The sequence below is a fragment of the Chinchilla lanigera genome, unplaced genomic scaffold, assembly GCF_000276665.1.
Source record: "Chinchilla lanigera isolate Chin_1 unplaced genomic scaffold, ChiLan1.0 scaffold00031, whole genome shotgun sequence".
Classification (NCBI taxonomy): domain Eukaryota; kingdom Metazoa; phylum Chordata; class Mammalia; order Rodentia; family Chinchillidae; genus Chinchilla; species Chinchilla lanigera.
Genome location: NW_004955432.1, coordinates 2,163,228 through 2,175,498, shown reverse-complemented (window position 1 = coordinate 2,175,498; position 12,271 = coordinate 2,163,228).

The window sequence follows — 12,271 nt, the reverse complement described above, 5'->3', positions numbered from 1 at the left end:
AGAGTTTTGTAAAATATCTAAAATAACTTTTAAAGCAAATAGGGTGGGAAAAATTATTCTTCTCTATATGAACATTTACAGGACTATTATAATAGAAAAAGACTGGTCTGGCAAGGTCTAGGTCATATAGATCGATGTAACAGAAACATCTATGTACAGAAGAAGCTATGTCCAGGCAAAAATATAGTGAATTTATTATTGACAGAAATGTAAGAATGAATCAAAGAGGAGGAATAGCCCTGTGAACAAATTGTGCTAGAGAAATTGGTCATCAATAGGAGAAAAAAATTAAACTAAACTTTGCCTATTATTTTTAAAACTTCAAAATATACCATGAACTGAAATATAAAATATAAACCTATTAAACTTTTAGAGAAGTAAAGGAGAAAATCTCAGAACCTTGGACTAGACAAGGAATTCTTGGATATGTCACCCCAAAAGCATTATGCATAAAAGAAAAATTTGATAGACTATCATCAAAATTAAAACCTTTTCCGTGTCAAATACTATCCTAAGGATGAAAAAATAAATTTTACACTGAGAATATCTCAGTTACTTTTCTCATTACTGAGACAAAATACTTGACATCCAAAGTTCAACAAGAAAAGGTTTACTTCAGGTCACAGTTTGTAGAGGTTCCAGTCCATAGCTGGCTGGCTCCAAGGCAGGGTGGCATGGCAAAAGAGCATCACAGAAGAGAAAGGGCATAAGGCAGCAAAGCAGTAAGGTAGAGAAGAAGCCTCACCCATCTTTATGTCCCTTATTATCCAACCCCCTTTGGGTGGTGCAACCCACACTTAAGGCGGGTCTTCCAAACATCCACACCTAAAACTATGCCAAACCAATTAATGGACTAATTTAGTAATCACACAGCCTAAATTCCAGCATCACATACGCTAGATACAGCCACCTCTGAAAAGTCCCACATGAGACTTTTTTGGAACATCTAGACACAAGCCATAACAGAAAATATTTGCAGATTGTATACTCAACAAAGAACTTTTATAGATCCAGCTGGCCCAGTTGATCACATAACTTTGGACTAGACAAGGAATTCTTAGATTGGTCACCTCAAAAGCAATATCCATAAAAGAAAAATTTGATAGACTATCATCAAAATTAAAACAAAGGGATTAAAGATAAAGTGTACCAGGAGGCCTCTGGGGTCCACCTCTGGGTCGTCACCGTGGTGGTGCACACACAAACTCTACATGTGATCAACTGGGTCAGCTGGATACACACCCACAACTATGAGTGCATGTGTAGCAGGTGAAATTGGGAAGCTCTGTGCATTCTACTCAGGCCAGTTTCCTGAGTGTAAATAATATTACACTTATGCAAGGTGTTAACCTTGGGGAAGGTCAAAGAAGGGTTCACTAGATCTCTTGCACATTTCTGTGTAACTTCCGGTAAATCTGTAACTATTTCAGACATAAAATGAGTTAAAAATAAATAAAGGAACAAGCAGTGTGTATCACAGGGTTAGGACTCTTAACACCAAAATAAGACTCTCACAATATTAGTATTAGAGAAGATGGATTTGAAGTCAAAAATCAAGGATAAGAAGGGTACTTCATTACACTAAAATGGGTGATTCACAGTGATGACATGATGGTTATGAAAGTCTATCCTTGAAATAACATAGAATCACCATTTATAAATTTGTAAAACTTCAAAAGATACCATGAGAAAAAAAAAATACACATGTACTTTGAACTGGAATTCACCTTTCCCAGTCAATGATAATCAAGTACAAAAAGATAAGTAAACATATCAAAGAACTAAATAACTAATGTGCTATTTTTAAATTTCTGTACTCCAAAAATAGAGATAAAACTTGTTTTTATGACCACAGTACAATTGACCATAAAATTGAGACAGTAAAGAAAACATTGACATATTCCAAAATGCTGAGTAGTACAGATATTATTTCTGATAATAGCACAATAAAACTAAAAATTAACAGCAGGATCATAAAACAAAAATTCTTTTTCTCTGGAAGTTACAAAAGTAACTTATGGGTCAAAAGGGGAATGCCAATAAAAAATTTTTCTAATACATATACAGTTTGTCAGTAATTAGATGCAATTAAATCTACTCAGAGAATAGTTATAGCTGTAAATAATATCAGTAGACAAGAATGAAAACGTTCAAGTCAAAAATTTTTAAAAGAAACAGAAAATATAAATCAAAACAAACAGAAGGCTTAATAAATATAGAAGATAAATAACACATTTAAAACCAGAAAAATATTAAAATTAACAGAAATCTTCAGAAGCTAGCACTTTAAAAAGCTAATGAGACTAATCAGTATAAAGTTATGGACATTTAAAAGTCTCAATTTGGGGCTGGGGATTTAGCTCAGCGGCAAAAGCGCCTGCCTGGCAAGCGCAAGGTCGTGAGTTCGGTTCCCGGTACCGGAGAAAAACAAAAAACAAACAAACAAAAAAAAACAAGTCCCAATTTAATTTCTACTTATTTACTGTGCACAGTAGCTGTGAACAAGTAATGTAGATTTAGTTTTCTCATCTTCAAATGCCCTGGTCACCTTACCTCACAGGGTTGTTATGAGGATAAATAAAACTTTTATAAAAGCACTTTTCTTTGATGATATTTATCAGCCATCAGAGACAATATAATTTCTAACAGCTTAGAAGGAAACAAATACAGGAAATTTGCCAGATAAACTGGGATTCAAAACAATTCCTAAAACACAGTGTTGTTTAACTCAATGCAATATATCAAAGCCTACAAGTGGACTCTCTCTGCAAATTTTTTTAATAAAATCGATCTCATGGAAGACAGCAAATATCAACAGATTTATTTCCATAGGATTGCATGAACTTTGAAAAGGGTGCTATATCCAGATGGTATCGCAAGAAATCCACCAAATCTATAAATAATAATTTATTTAAAATATTGAAGATAATAAAAATGAAGTGAAAGTTTGAAGGATTTTTATGAGGCAATCATGATTCCTGTATCAATATTGACAAGACTGAGCAAACTCAATGAATTTCAAAGATAAAATTTCTGAAAGAAAATATTAGCAAACAGTAGCATCATAAAAATATATTCACATGGGATAATCTTAAGGTTTTAAATATAATTTAATATTAAAAAGCTAATTAACTAAGTTCAGGACATTTATTGATTTAAGGGATACACATACACAGTTTTTGTAGCAACTGAAAGACATTTAACAAAATTCGACATCTACTCCTAAAAGATATAAACAATGAATCCTTATTTAAAATGATACTAAAAGTTAGTCCACAGGCTGTGGGTTATTATCACATTGATTAAAATGATACTAACATTTACTCTTCACTGCGAGCATCATTCTTAATGTGACAACACTCCTAAAATTTCTACTGAAATTAGGAGTTAAGGGTATCTTCTGGGGCTGGGGATTTAGCTCAGTGGCAAAAGCGCCTGCCTGGCAAGCGCAAGATCGTGAGTTCGGTTCCCGGTACCGGAGAAAAACCAAAAAAAAAAAAAAAAAAGGTATCTTCTGAGGTTGTGAAATTTTGTTCTGTTTTAACTAGACAGGCCAATTCTAATACTCATATACAAATATAAATAAAAAATCCTTTCCTGGCTTTAACAAGTGTCACTGAATAGTTGTTCTTTAACAATCGACAGATTTCTTTTTGTAAATAAACCAGTCCCATCTCACCCTTCCACAGCACTGATAGACCCAATTCTTTCTCATGTCCCTTAGAACAGTGCTACTCAAAGCATGGCGTGGGAATCAGCTTTGTCCTGGAGCTGGTTAGAAATGCAAGCATACTGATCCCAGACCTTTTGCCATTTAAGAAGATCCCCAGGTGATTTGCATTTGTCTGAGACGCTTGCTCTAAAGAGATATTTTGTATGCTTGAAAGACCCAATTAACGAAAAGCAGGAGAGCAGAGGAGAAGGAAAGGCTATTTTCACAGATCTGTTTCTGTGAAGTGTCCTTTACTCTCAAAACATGTGGTGCCCATGCTTAGCAGGGAAGGTGAACAGGCCATGGGAAATCATTCGCGTGTTCTCTGTATGGGGTGTTAGGCAGAGAGTATGACTGCGCTAATCCCAGGGAGGCTGGCAGCCATTCAGCTTGTCAAAGCTCTGGCCCAAGAGGAGATGGGACTTACCATGAGGCATAGCTGGAAGGAAATATGTTTCCTTTAAAAAAGAAATTTCCAAGTATCCAGGTAAATCCACCGGAGATGGAGACTTGGGGATATGTAATGATGTTACCAAGAGAACAGACAGATTTAAAAAACATTCCGCATCTTGCCCGAACAGCCTTCTGGAGGAGGGGAGTGTAGACTAAGTATTTCTAAGAATAAAAAGATATCCAGCTGAAATTTACTCTATGTATTGGATGAGTCACAAAGTGCCTGACCTAGGAACCTTCTGCCTTAAGGATTAAAGCCAGTAATGGCACAGAAGAGAAGACTGTAACAATGTTAGTGGCTGAAAGGATAAAAGAAGGAGTCAGAGATTAGAAGACACTATGTCATCTTTTTTTCTTATGTGGTAGAAAGAAAGTGAAACCATATCACACTGAAAAAATATTTTGTCCAGTTACCAAAAAATATATACTCATTGTAAACATTTTGGAAACAATAGCTCAAAGATAACAAAGAGCCCCTATGTTAGAGAGCAGACCCAAAGTGGTACTCCCCACAACATGAGAGAGCAGAGCTGGAGCACAGATGTCCCACAGGACAGATCCAACCTGGAGTGGCTCCCCTCCAGGGAACCAACAGGAGAGCCAACAGGAGAGCACAGATGTGGAGTGGTACAATGCAGCAGGCCTGCGATGGAGGACAGGACCCACCCCGTGGGACAGCAGGCTAGAAGCAGCACCCCATGCGGAGGGAGACAGCAAATCTGCACCTAAGGACTGGTGCCCCGCCCCCAGGAAGCACAGCACAGAACAACGGAGGCCAAGACTAACCACCTGACCCATCCTGACAAAGGCAGCACTCAGGGAGAGGAGGGAACAACCACACACCAAACTATAGACACTGAGTCCAACAGCCCACTTCAACCCCTGCCTTGCAGCCTACATCCAGCAGAGACCAGAGGACTGGTCATGCTCCCCATTTGCTAAAAGGACTGAGGGCACGCCTCAGCTCGAGCCATAACCACTGTCTGTTGGGAATGCACAGAGGGGCCTCTAGTGCAAGCAGGGCACCTCAAAGACCTGTGGCCCTAGAGCCATACATAGAAATTCCAGCCTGGCTGGATACCAACACGCAGATCATGGAAAAACATTCATTTGGTAACACAGGGTTTTTTTTTTCTTTATTGGGTTTTTGCAGGGTTAAGGGTTTTTCTCTCTTTATTTTTTCTCACTTACTTTCCTTTTTTCCCTTTTACCATTTTCTGACTATTTTGTCTTCCTTCTTTATCCCATTTTTGCGGTTTATCTTTTTTCTTCTTTTTCCTGTTTGCTCTTTACAGTGACTGTTCTTTATCACTGTTAGTTTCCTTTTACTCCTTAATAGGACCCTCATTTTCTGTTTCTGTCTTCCTTCTCATATTCCATCAATTATTTTTTAAAATTTTGCTTTTTATTTCATTCTCCAGTTCCCCAACCCTCTGCCTTTACTGGTATAACTATTTAGCTAGTCAAATTATCATTTTTTGCAGATGATATGATCCCCTACATAGAAGACTCAAAATATCCAGCTAAAGACTCTTAGAATTAATAACCAAATTCAGTAATGTATCAGGGTACAAAATCAACACTGAAAAATCAATAATGTCTTAGTACTTTGGAGACTGAGGCAGGAGAGTCACTGTGACTTTGAGGCCAGTCTGCAATACATAGTGAGGCCCTCACTCAAAATCCAAAAAAAACCAAAAAGCAATAGTGTTCTGTAAACTAATAATAAACCCACTGAGAAAGAAGTGAGGGAAAAATACCATACACAATAGCATCAAGAAAAAAGTAAAAGTTAACAATTAACCTAAGGAAGTGAAAGACCTCTACAACAAAAACTACAGTAAAGGAAATGGAAGAGGACATCAGAAAATGGAAGATATTCTCAGATCTTGGATAGACAGAACCAATATTGTCAAAATACTGTATTTTTGAAATTGATATACAGATTTAGCAAAAGCCCACTCAATATTCCAATAGTATTATTCACAGAACTGGAGAAAACAGTCCTAAAATTCATTTGGAACCAGAAGACACTTAGAATAACAAAAACAATCCTGGGTAACAAAAACAAAGTGATGTTTGTTTCTCATTTATTACTCTCTTTAAAATAAAAAAAATTTTAAAAAGCAAAGTGATGGACATCACAATGCTGGATATGAAGTTATATTACAAAGCTACTATGATAAAAGTAGCATGGCAGTGACATAGAAACATGAGGATCAATGGAACAGAATAGTGGATGATGAAACAACTCCAAGTACATTCAACTGTTTGATCTTTGGCAAAAGGACCAAAATCATACACAGGAAAGATACACTCTTTTAAATATTATGTTGGGAAAACTGACTATCCCCATGCAGAAGATTGAATCTAGGCCCACATTTCTCACCATGTATTAAACCATAGTAAAAATGGATCAAGAACTAAAAGTTAAAACAGAAACACTTGACCTGATGGAAGAAGACAATATAAGTAAAACTCTTGAAGTGACAGATATAGGCAAGAACTTTCTGAACTGAATGCCAGTTGTACAGGAAATAATCCTGAGAATACACAAATGTTATAATGCCAAATTAAAGAGGTTCTGCACAGCAAAGGAAACAACCAACAGAGTGAAAAGACAACCTAAACAATGGAAAAAAAAATTGCCAGCAATTCCTCAGACAGAGGATTCCTATCTAGAATATATAAGGAATTCAAAAAAATTGACCTCCCAAAATAAAAGAATCAATTAAAATGGGCAACTGAAATGAATAGGTACTTCTCAGAAGAAATACAAATAGTCAACAAATTATGAAGAAGTGCTCAATATCACTGGCCTTTAGGAAAATGAAAATTAAAACAACACTGAGATTCCATCTTACCCAAGGGAGAATGGTCATCACCAAAAACAAAAAAATAAAATAAAATAATAACTAATGCTCAAGGAGCTTTAGGAAAAAGGAAGCTTTCTACATTATTGGTGGGAATGTAAACCAGTACAACCCCTATGGAAATCATTATGGAGATTCCTCAAAACAAACAAACAAACAGAAATTCCATTTGTTTTTTTGTTTTTTTTTTTTTTTTTTTTTGGTTTTTCTCCGGTACCGGGAACCGAACTCATGACTTTGCGCTTGCCAGGCAGGCGCTTTTGCCGCTGAGCTAAATCCCCAGCCCTCAGAAATTCCATTTGGTCCAGCTATTTCTGTACTAGGTATCTTCCCAAAAGAGTTAAAAGACATCATATTACAGAGATACATGCATACCTGTGTTTATAGTAGCATAATTCATAGTAGTTAAATATTGCAGCAGCTCATATTCATCAACAGATGAATGGATTAAGATGTGAGATTGCCACAATAGGAAGTACTACTCTTCCATAGAGAAGGATAAACTTGCATTACTTGTAGGAAACTAGATGCACCTTGAGACAATAGTATTAAATGAAATAAATCAGATTTATACACTTAAATATCACGCTGCTCATCTTATATGAGAAGCCCAGAACTTCTGGGGAGATAGCAGAATTGTGAGCAGCAGAGAAACAGCCTTTCTGATATTTGAAATCTAGACCCTGGAATATACTGTGAGGAAGGGAAGGAGGAAGGAAGTGAGTCCCCAAGTCCCAGCAAGGATCTGAAGTGAGAATTAGAACCTGTGGGGAGAGCAAAGAGGGACCATGACAAAGAAGAGGCAGGTGGCAAGTGGCACATTCTCCCTGCACCCTCATGCAGCATGGAAGGGGCAGCTCAAACCTACAGAGGCATGGTGCCTACTGGTGAACTCAGAGGAGTCCATGGAGAAATTCACCAGTGGAATGGAGCAGTGGACACTGTGGACTGCAGTTGCTGGTGAATTATTTAGTTTCAGGTGTCCCCATGAGAGGGTGAATGACTGATAGCCATTTTAGAATGGAGCCTGAAATTAGAACTCAGAGCAACTACACGTTAGTGGCTTAAAGTGTCAGGGTTGGGTGCAGCTGAGTTCACACTAGCAGGAGTTCAGCAAGCCCATTTCAAGCCAGCAGGAGGTATTTGGAGTGATGCAGGCCAAAAAACTGGGGTCCCAATCTCACAGCCAGAAATCAAAAGTAGCCTGAATTTCAGTGGAACTAAAGGCCAAGATTTGCTGGGATTATCCCCCACTGCCATAATTGTAGGGCTGGCTTACTGGGGTCAGACAGATATAGGCTGTCTCTACCAGTGACAGTAGAGACACACCCTGAAATAGGCTTTTATTTTTTTTCTGTTTTTCTTCCTTTCTTTGCATTTTTATTTTTATTTTTATATTTTTCTTGATTGTTTGTTTTTGTTTTTAAAGGAGTGAGAACAGTTTTTAGTTGTTGGTGTTTGTAATTTCTGTTTCTTCCCTGTTTCTTTCCCCCTGTCTTATTTAACAGTTCCCACAACTTACACACTCTTTCTTTTTCCTCTAGCCTTGCTTCTAATCCCTTTCTCTTCTATTTGCCTATTTTTCTACTACCTCTTTTAAACTTCTTCACCATATCAATAGAGCTAAAGACAAAATCATGTGATATCTCAACAGATACAGAAAAAGCATGTGACAGAGCCAACACCTATTCATGATTTGAAAACCTTATAGAAAATTGAAATAGAAGGTCTTTATTTCACTAATAAAAGCCATCCGTGACAAATGATCAGCCAACATTATACTAAATGGTTAAAAAACTGAAAGTTTTCACTCTAAAATCAGGAACAAGACAAGGATGTCCACTGTCACCACTTGTATTCAATATAGTTCTGGAAACATTAGCCAGAGCAATTAGACAAGAGAAAGAAACAAAAGGATAGGAAAAGAAGAAGTTAAATTATCATCATTTGGAGATCACATGATTTTCTACATAGAAGCTCCCAAAAACTCCACCAAGAAACTTCTAGATTTCATAACCACTTTCAGTAGCCGAGGTGGATACAAAAATCAACACTCAAAAATTAATAGCATTCCTGTACACAAATAACAAACTCACTGAGAAAGAAATTAGGGAAACCACAACTTTCACAATAACATCCAAGAAAATGGAATAATTAGGAATCAACCTAACAAAGGAAATAAAAGACCTTTACATTGAAAACTATAGTACTCTGTCAAAGAGGGTATCAGAAAATGCAAGATATACCTCATTCTTGCATAGGAAGAGCCAATATAGTGAAAATGGTCATACTTCAAAGCTTGCTATACAGATTTATTTTAATCCTGATCAAAATACCAATATCATTCCTCAGAGAATTAGAGAAAATGATTCTAAAGTTGATTTGGAACTAGAAGAGACCTAGAATAGCAAAGAAAATCTGCATAACAAAGGCAAGGCAGAAGGCATCACAATCCCTAACTTGAAATTATACTACAAAGCTACAATGATAAAAACATTATGATAGTGATTTTAAAAAGACCTGGAGATCAATGGAACAGATTATAAGATGCAGAAATAACTCCACACAGATTCAGCTGTCTTATCTTTGACAAAGGGGCCAATTGCCTTTACTTGAAGAAAAATAGCTTCTTTAATAAATGAGGCTGGAAAAACTGGCTTTCCACATGCCAGAGACTAAAACTAGACCCATATCTCTCACCATACACTAAACTAAAATCAAAATGGATCTAAATATTAAAACAGAAACACTAAATCTGCTGGAAGGTAGAACAGATAGAAGACCCAGCCAAAAATGGGTATCTGAAAGGAATACACACTTCTCAGATGATGAAGTACAAATGTCAAATAAATATATGAAAAAATGTTCAGCATCACTGATAATTCAAGAGATGCAAATTAAAACAACACTGAGATTCCATCTCACTCCACAAAGAGTGATATCATCAAGAAATTGACCAATAAAAAACCCTGGAGAGGCCGAGGGGAAAAAGGAACACTTCTCCACTGGTGGTTGAAGTGTAGACTGATGCAAGCACTGTGTAAATCAGTATGGAGAGTCCTCAGAAAACTAAATCTAGAGGTTCCATTTGACCCAGCTATTTCCCTACTTGCTATCTTTCCAAAAGAATTAAAAGCATCATACCACAGCAATATTTGCACTGCCACATTTATAACAGCACAGTTTGCTATAGCTAAATCTTGGAAACAGTCCAAATGCCCATTAACTGATGAATGGATAAAGAAGATGTGGGGATTTTATACAAGGGAATACCATAAAGAAGGATAAACTTGAGACATTTTATGTAAATGGATGCACCTTGAGACCATACTTTTAAGTGAAATAAATCAGACACACATTTCAAATATCATATGGTTTCACTGTTGTGAGAATGCGTAAGTATAAATAGGGACTAAAATATATAATAGATATTGTGAAATAGGAAAAAATATCCAAATAGAAAGAGGAACAAGGGGAAGGAAGAGAAAGGAAGGAAAAAGTAAAAAAGAGAATAGGAGGAAAAATGGAAACAAAGATTCTGTAATAAGGAGGGGAAGAGGGTTGAAAAAGGTAAGGGGATTGTGGAATAAAGAAAAAACAAGACACATCAGGTTTAGGTACAAATTCCCTATGATGATGTGGTTCTCAAAGGAGATTGGGATCCAGACATGGAGGGAGTGGAGAAGGGAAAGAAGGGAAGGAATAAGAGCTGAACACAGGAACTGGGATGTGTAGTGAATATGTACATACTACACACATGTACTAATACAATAAAAATAAATCTTAAGAACATAAAAAGTTTTTTAAAAAACTAGCCATAGTATCACTGCCCAGATTGTATTTCTCTGTGTAGATATTTAGTTCTGTCTTTATTTTTCTCATTATTTTACACTTTTTTCCTTTATAATTGCAAAATATAAGGGTGCAAATATGTAAAGTCTTCAGAGTTTAGAGGTAGAGAGGATTAAAAAAAAAAGAAATACCTTCATTCTCATTCTGCCCAGCCAATTCCCTTACCCAGATAAAGCAATGAAATGCTATCCTTTTTCTGTGCATTCACATTCCTATGTGTGCATACAGAAACTCATTTCCTGGACAGGTATTCACTGTGTGTGACTCACTATTGTTATAACTGCATCTCTCTTCGCTATTATCAGCATTTGTGAAGCTACTGCACATCATCCCATCAAATGGACATATCACAGTTTGTTTAATCACTTCACTCCTGATGTACAGTTAATTATCACTCCCTTTCAGTGTTATGAATCGGAGGACCATGACACCCATAAATGTGCTGCTGTGCACATATGCTCACATTTGTGTAGAATGAATCTCTAAAAGGAAAACTACTGGTACATTCTCTGCATTGTAAATTTTAGTAATGCCTTCCAGTCTGGGACCATTTAATCTCATATACAGTAATTAAGTGTATTCATTTCTCAGTCCTTTTCTAGTTTTCCTAAAACTTTACCAATCTGGTGGGCAGAAGACACCATCTCATTGGTAATACAATCTGTTTCAAATGTGGCTGCTCAGACTTTCCTCATGCATTTGTGGTCATTTTGGTCCTGCGACTGCTTGTTCAATCTAATGTCACTTTTCTAATGAGTTGTTAGGATATGTAGGAGCTCTCGTATATTATAAAGTGGTCTTGTCCACATGACTTGCTTTGATAATATTTACACTAACAAATCATAGTCAACTGGACAGAATCAATTCCTTTTGGAGGTTAGAATGAAGCATACTTAAATGGCCACTTTGTTCACTAGAGGTCAGTGAAGTAAATGAGCTCCAAACGAGGGAAATGGAAGCTTTCAACCATGCACTACACTAAAAGGCATCTGGACCAGGCCATGAGAAGTCACTCCCAGAATGGACATTAATGTGCATGGGATTCATTTGTCACTATATGCCTGAGCATTACTTTTATTTTAGTGAGATTAGATACTTTCCTGCATAGCACACAGGTCCCATGCTATGATCTATTGAGGAAAAGGAGAATATACACTGATAATTTTCTGAGAAAAATATCATTTGTTTGTTTTTACCACAACTCATGTGCAACAATTACAGTTTATAGATATATTTAAAATAAAACAGAATTGTAAAAGAACAGGGGAAAGAAAATAAAGGCTACTATAATGTTCTGTAATGGATGGCCAGAGTTTTGGCACAACAGCTGGAAGTCAATTGCAAGTTTAGTCTGACTGTCCTGGAGCTTCAGTCAGGGCAA